At 40.3% G+C, this 7,500-nt stretch overlaps 1 protein-coding gene across 2 annotated transcripts in view; it reads left to right on the top strand.

The window, feature by feature from the left end:
• Nucleotides 1-2,386, top strand: part of cunh15orf40 (chromosome unknown C15orf40 homolog) — a 4,070-nt gene extending 1,684 nt beyond the window's left edge. For both annotated transcript variants that reach the window (XM_068724066.1, XM_068724067.1), the window contains exon 5: nt 1-2,386. This exon is cut by the window's left edge and continues 205 nt beyond it. The gene's annotated coding sequence lies outside the window, so the exon portion shown is untranslated.
• The last annotated feature ends 5,114 nt before the right edge of the window (nt 2,387-7,500 follow it).

The raw sequence follows: 7,500 nt of genomic DNA, 5'->3' as shown, positions 1-7,500 counted from the left end.
ACATGTTGAGATGTTGACATATTGACGTGTTGAGATGTTGACGTGTTGAGATGTTGACATGTTGACGTGTTGAGATGTTGACGTGTTGACATATTGAGATGTTGACATATTGACGTGTTGAGATGTTGACGTGTTGAGATGTTGACGTGTTGAGATGTTGACGTGTTGAGATGTTGACGTGTTGACATGTTGAGATGTTGACGTGTTGACATGTTGACATGTTGAGATGTTGACATGTTGAGATGTTGACATATTGAGATGTTGACATATTGAGATGTTGACGTGTTGACGTGTTGACGTGTTGACATGTTGACGTGTTGAGATGTTGACGTGTTGAGGTGTTGACGTGTTGAGATGTTGACGTGTTGAGATGTTGACATGTTAAGGTGTTGACGTGTTGACATGTTGAGGTGTTGACGTGTTGACGTGTTGACATGTTGAGATGTTGACGTGTTGAGATGTTGACGTGTTGACGTGTTGACATGTTGACATGTTGAGATGTTGACATATTGAGGTGTTGACATATTGACGTGTTGAGATGTTGATGTGTTGAGATGTTGACGTGTTGACATGTTGAGATGTTGACGTGTTGACATGTTGAGATGTTGACGTGTTGAGATGTTGACGTGTTGACATGTTGAGATGTTGACGTGTTGAGATGTTGACATATTGAGATGTTGACATATTGACGTGTTGACGTGTTGAGATGTTGACGTGTTGAGATGTTGACATGTTGAGATGTTGACATATTGACGTGTTGACGTGTTGAGATGTTGACGTGTTGAGATGTTGAGATGTTGACGTGTTGAGATGTTGACGTGTTGAGATGTTGACGTGTTGAGATGTTGAGATGTTGACGTGTTGACATGTTGAGATGTTGACATGTTGAGATGTTGACATATTGAGATGTTGACGTGTTGAGATGTTGACGTGTTGACGTGTTGACGCGTTGACGTGTTGAGATGTTGACATGTTGAGATGTTGACGTGTTGAGATGTTGACGTGTTGACGTGTTGACATGTTGACATATTGACATGTTGACATGTTGACATGTTGAGATGTTGACGTGTTGACGTGTTGAGATGTTGACGTGTTGACATGTTGAGATGTTGAGATGTTGACATGTTGACGTGTTGAGATGTTGACGTGTTGACATGTTGAGATGTTGACATGTTGACATGTTGAGATGTTGACGTGTTGACGTGTTGACATGTTGAGATATTGACATGTTGAGATGTTGACGTGTTGACATGTTGAGATGTTGACGTGTTGACATGTTGACATGTTGAGATGTTGACATATTGAGGTGTTGACATATTGACGTGTTGAGATGTTGATGTGTTGAGATGTTGACGTGTTGACATGTTGAGATGTTGACGTGTTGACATGTTGAGATGTTGACGTGTTGAGATGTTGACGTGTTGACATGTTGAGATGTTGACGTGTTGAGATGTTGACATATTGAGATGTTGACATATTGACGTGTTGACGTGTTGAGATGTTGACGTGTTGAGATGTTGACATGTTGAGATGTTGACATATTGACGTGTTGACGTGTTGAGATGTTGACGTGTTGAGATGTTGAGATGTTGACGTGTTGAGATGTTGACGTGTTGAGATGTTGACGTGTTGAGATGTTGAGATGTTGACGTGTTGACATGTTGAGATGTTGACATGTTGAGATGTTGACATATTGAGATGTTGACGTGTTGAGATGTTGACGTGTTGACGTGTTGACGCGTTGACGTGTTGAGATGTTGACATGTTGAGATGTTGACGTGTTGAGATGTTGACGTGTTGACGTGTTGACATGTTGACATATTGACATGTTGACATGTTGACATGTTGAGATGTTGACGTGTTGAGATGTTGACGTGTTGACATGTTGAGATGTTGAGATGTTGACATGTTGACGTGTTGAGATGTTGACGTGTTGACATGTTGAGATGTTGACATGTTGACATGTTGACATGTTGACGTGTTGAGATGTTGACGTGTTGACATGTTGAGATGTTGAGATGTTGACATGTTGACGTGTTGAGATGTTGACGTGTTGACATGTTGAGATGTTGACATGTTGACATGTTGACATGTTGACGTGTTGAGATGTTGACGTGTTGACGTGTTGACATGTTGAGATATTGACATGTTGAGATGTTGACGTGTTGACATGTTGAGATGTTGACGTGTTGACATGTTGAGATGTTGACGTGTTGACATGTTGAGATGTTGACATGTTGACGTGTTGGGACTGTTCATGGAAAAGTGTTTCTTTTGTGTTTTTGGTTAAATGTGTTAAAATAAATATATTATGAATCTGTTTCATTGAAATCTTAACGTTTAGATTTTGATAAAGTTCAGAAATAAAAGAATTAGTTTTTATGAACTCGTCTCATGTTTCTGTTAAAAACTAAATCTTACAAGAGTTTATAAAGAAAAATATAAATATATATATATATATATATGTGCATGTAAACACAGCTCCTGTAGATGGCGCTGTGTTACTTTCTTGAGTAAAGAGATAATGATGAACTCTATCCATACTTTTATTTTTTTTATTTTTTTTCTCTTTTTAAGATGTTGAACTATTTCATACGCTGAGTTCATCACTCAGCTCAGATGATTTAATATTATGTAGTACGTTTACTTTGTGTACTATTTTGATGTACTTCTCAAGTATTTTATATTTATTTGTACTTATAAAAGCAAAGAATTCAATGTTTCATAAAGCTACTGTAGGAGTTTCTTATGAATAATAAGGAGATAATCAGACATCCCATAATAACAGATAACAGGTTAAACACACTAGACTCCACCAGAGTCCTGATTATAAACGCCTCTTCATCAGCACGTGTAATAAATAAATAAAACATTTTAAAAGCTCATTAACGTCCTCAGCATCACAGCACCGCTGATGAGTCTCAAAGCTTCAAAGCTTCAAAGAGACGAGGAGCTTCTTTGGATCAAAGCCCGGTCGGATAACGACTTCCTGTCAGCGTCACAGCTTTCGTGAAGCTCCGTCCTCAAAACTGCTGAGTTTCATTTCTTTTGCAAACAAACTTTGTGTTTATCAGAAGTGGAGTTTATGAGGACATGATGTAAGAAGTTCTTCACGCTGCGTCTCCTCTGGGGAGTAAAGCTGCCGTCAGGATGAAGGACGTCCATGTCGTGTTAATCCTCCGCCGGCCTGACGGACACTTCTTCTCTCCTCAAACCTCAGGGATCCAAACTCATAAATCCTCTTTTCCTCCATGTCGGGATGCTGGAACATCTCCGGGTAGTTAGTGAAGACTTCAGACCCACAGAAGTGTGTTAGTCACAGCTCCCACTCTAACTACCTAATGACAGAGTCTCCATGTGTTCATGTGTTATGAGACAACAGGTCTGTGATCAGAAACATGTCAAAGACACCGACACCTCCAACACACGAGAACGACACACAACTAGAAACCACACAGCCTCTTTGAGGTCGTTTTGAGCCTCTTTGAGGTCGTTTTGCGTCTCCTTGTGGTTGTTTTGTGTTCCTTTGTACCCGTTAGTGGTCGTTTTGAGATTGTTTTGTGTCTCTGTGTGCCTATTGCATCTTGTTGTGGTCATTTTGCATCTTATTTTGCATCTTGTTGTGGTCATTTTGCATCTTATTTTGTATCTTGTTGTGGTCATTTTGCATCTCTTCGTGGTTGTTTTGAGTCTTTTGTGATTTCAATTGACTTTCCAACAATAAATGTGAGCATTACTTCTCACAGAGGCTCAGGCCCAGTGTTCCTCTGACTCCTCGGACCCGTTCAGTGATCCGTCCTTGTTCAACGTTCCATACATGACGAAGGTGAATAATCCCGTCCATACTATCCCAGTCATCCCATTCAGTTTTGTGAACGAGGGTTTCATCATCAGTGAGGAGCTCCAATTAAAAGATACCACAAGGTAATTATTCCTCCGCACCGGTGAGACCAGGGGACAGTTCTGGATGTTTCACGTCCTCTGCTTTGATGGAGCTGGATTTCTCTTCACAGAGAAACTGATCCTTCTTCATTTCATCTCATTTTGTTTATCTGCAAAGAGAATCTTCTCCAGGTAGAAGCTCTCAGGTGAACTTTGGGACCGCGTTGGTCTTCACAATTCAACCAGTTTACTTGAGCAGCTCATGGTCCATCATCGTCATCCTCATGAGAAAGACACAAAACAACTAGAAACCACGCAGCCTCTTTGAGGTTCTTTTGTGTCTCTTTGAGGTTCTTTTGTGTCTTTTTGTGGTCGTTTTGTGTCTCTTTGAGGTAGTTTTGTGTCTCTTTGACATTGTTTTGTGTCTCTTTGTGGTCGTTTTGTGTCTCTTTGTGGTTGTTTTGTGTCTCTTTGTGATTGTTTTGTGTCTCTTTGAGGTCCTTTTGTGTCTGAGGTTGATTTGTGTCTCTTTGAGGTTGTTTTGTGTCTCTTTGTGGTCCTTTTGTGTCAGAGGTTGATTTGTGTCTCTTTGAGGTTGTTTTGTGTCTCTTTGTGGTCCTTTTGTGTCTGAGGTTGATTTGTGTCTCTCTGAGGTTGTTTTGTGTCTCTTTGTGGTCATTTTGTGTCTCTTAGAGGTCGTTTTGTGTCTCTTTGTGGTTGTTTTGTGTCTCTTTGTGGTCAGGGTTAGGGTGCTCATCATCATTTGGTAACCAGACATGCCAGAAATGAGCCACAAAAACTCACAAGTTGGGCATCGTTGTGACCTCTGGGTCGTCCCTCCAGTCATTTCCTGTCTCTTCTCTGGTACACACTTTCAAAATAAAGCTACAGATGTCCCCAAAGTAAAACTTTAAAGGACAAAGCCGAGGTGCGTTTCCCTGATGACTCCTCGTTCCCTCGGCTCTCTGCAGGTAAAGATGCATCAACGAGCACAAACACTAATCCTCAAAGGAAAGACTCGAGCCTCAAATGCTTATTTAAGCAACTCCATGTTGAAAAGAAAGTTGTTTAATAGAAGAAGAGAGGGAGGGAGAGAATGGCCTGGAGCCCAGCGGAGGATCAAACACCCACAGAAGAAGAAGAAGAAATGATCAAAAGATGCAGAGCTGCATCCTCATCCTCTCTGCAGTGAATACCAACAGCTTTCATCCTCACTTTCTCTGACAGTCAGCGTGATATTTTTGGGTGGCTGTGGACGTGTGGATGATGGGGACATTCGGAGACAATCGCAGACCAAATCGTGCCCTGGAGACGGGTTTTTAAACCCTCTCCTCTGTCTGCAGGTTTATTTATAGCGGGTCTTTGTCAGAGTCTCACTCTAATGCCTCTCTGACAACAGGAGGATTTGGAGGCCGGATGTTTACCCACAACAATCCGCTCAGTCGGTGGTCGTCAATAAAAAGTCTGAGATCATCACAAAGTTAAAAAAAACATCTCAAATCAACAAAAATCAATCATCTCAGAATCCTCCGAAACAGAAAGATGAAGTCACATAAAAACACTGAAACAAGAATGTGGCGTTTAGAGCTAAATGCTAACATGCTCAGAACATCAAATGCAAGTTTATATGGAATGTTCTGTCTTATCTGACATATAGTTTGATTGATTAAATGTCTTTAGTTCTGCAGGTATTTGTTCATGAATCAGTGATGAACCACATTTATAAAAACACTCGAGACGTTGGGACCGTGGAGCGAGAACGGTCGAGTCACTTCACAAACGCTAGAGGTCCGGTGTGACGATGTGGAGTCATCTAGTGGTGAGGAGGCAGGATGCAGCCAACTGAAACTTCTCCTGAGGACCAAGATGTAGGACAACTACAGAAACGTACTGAGAGAAACGTACTGAGAGAAACGTACTGAGAGAAACGTACTGAGAGAAACGTACTGAGCGAAACGTACTGAGAGAAACGTACTGACAGAAACGTACTGAGCGAAACGTACTGAAACGTACTGAGAGAAACGTACTGACAGAAACGTACTGAGAGAAACGTACTGAGAGAAACGTACTGAAACGTACTGAGAGAAACATACTGACAGAAACGTACTGAAACGTACTGAGAGAAACGTACTGAGAGAAACATACTGAGAGAAACATACTGAGAGAAACGTACTGAAAGAAACATACTGAGAGAAACGTACTGAGCGAAACATACTGAGAGAAACGTACTGACAGAAACGTACAGAAACGTACTGAGAGAAACATACTGACAGAAACGTACTGACAGAAACGTACTGAGCGAAACATACTGAGAGAAACATACTGAGAGAAACGTACTGACAGAAACGTACTGAGCGAAACATACTGACAGAAACGTACTGACAGAAACGTACTGAGCGAAACATACTGAGAGAAACGTACTGACAGAAACGTACAGAAACGTACTGAGAGAAACGTACTGACAGAAACGTACTGAGAGAAACGTACTGACAGAAACGTACTGAGAGAAACGTACTGACAGAAACGTACAGAAACGTACTGAGAGAAACATACTGACAGAAACGTACTGACAGAAACGTACTGACAGAAACGTACTGAGAGAAACGTACTGACAGAAACGTACTGAGAGAAACATACTGACAGAAACGTACTGACAGAAACGTACTGACAGAAACGTACTGACAGAAACGTACTGAGAGAAACGTACTGACAGAAACGTACTGAGAGAAACGTACTGACAGAAACATACAGAAACGTACTGAGAGAAACATACTGACAGAAACGTACTGACAGAAACGTACTGACAGAAACGTACTGTATGTTATCCACAGAATCATGAACGAGGAAGTAAGGAGACAAGGGGTCAAGGAGAAACAAGAAGTCAACGTTCATTGATTTTAAGTTACCGTCTTCAATAACGGCACCTCTGTAGTCATTTTAACCCAAACAAAAGTAGCTTTGTTGTCTAAAGCTAACCGAGTTTCCTGTGAAGACGGACATTTATTTTGAAAGGACAGAATTCATGTAACGAGCAGAATGTCATTTCACGTATTCCTGAGGTCAGGTTTGGTTTGTCCCTTCTGGGCTCCTGTAGAAACATGAGGACTCCGTGAAGAAGACCTGCTCCACATGAAGACATGACCGGCTCCTTCTAAGAACACTGAAACGTTAATGAGACCGTTTATGTGTTCCTCTTCACTTCACATTTTAATAAACTCATTTTTATTTATTCTTACAAAATGAACCTAAACGACGACAATGAGGAAGATTCTGGGTGAAGAATAATGAGAATAAATATGAAACAAAATTTCACATCACAGTTAAAATACTATGTTCCAGTAAAAGTACGTATACCAAATTGTATACATACAGAAGGGATACTCTGTTTCAGTAAAAGTACTAATACCACACAGTAAAGGTACATTTAAGGCCTAACATACAGTTAAAGAATTATAGATCATACTCACCTTAAATAAATAGAATTATTTTGTATTTATTTCCATTAATGTTCATCAACAAAACATTATAATTCAATTCAAACTAAAATCTATTAAATCAAAGTTGACAAAACTTTCAATCATTTGTTTATTGATTAGTCTAATATTTATCTTTAATGTT

This window comes from Cebidichthys violaceus, unplaced genomic scaffold (genome assembly GCF_023349555.1).
Source record: "Cebidichthys violaceus isolate CVI_PGR_0920_01 unplaced genomic scaffold, fCebVio1.0.p SCAF_3, whole genome shotgun sequence".
In the NCBI taxonomy this organism is placed as follows: Eukaryota; Metazoa; Chordata; class Actinopteri; order Perciformes; family Stichaeidae; genus Cebidichthys; species Cebidichthys violaceus.
This window is presented reverse-complemented; position numbering and strand designations above follow the sequence as displayed.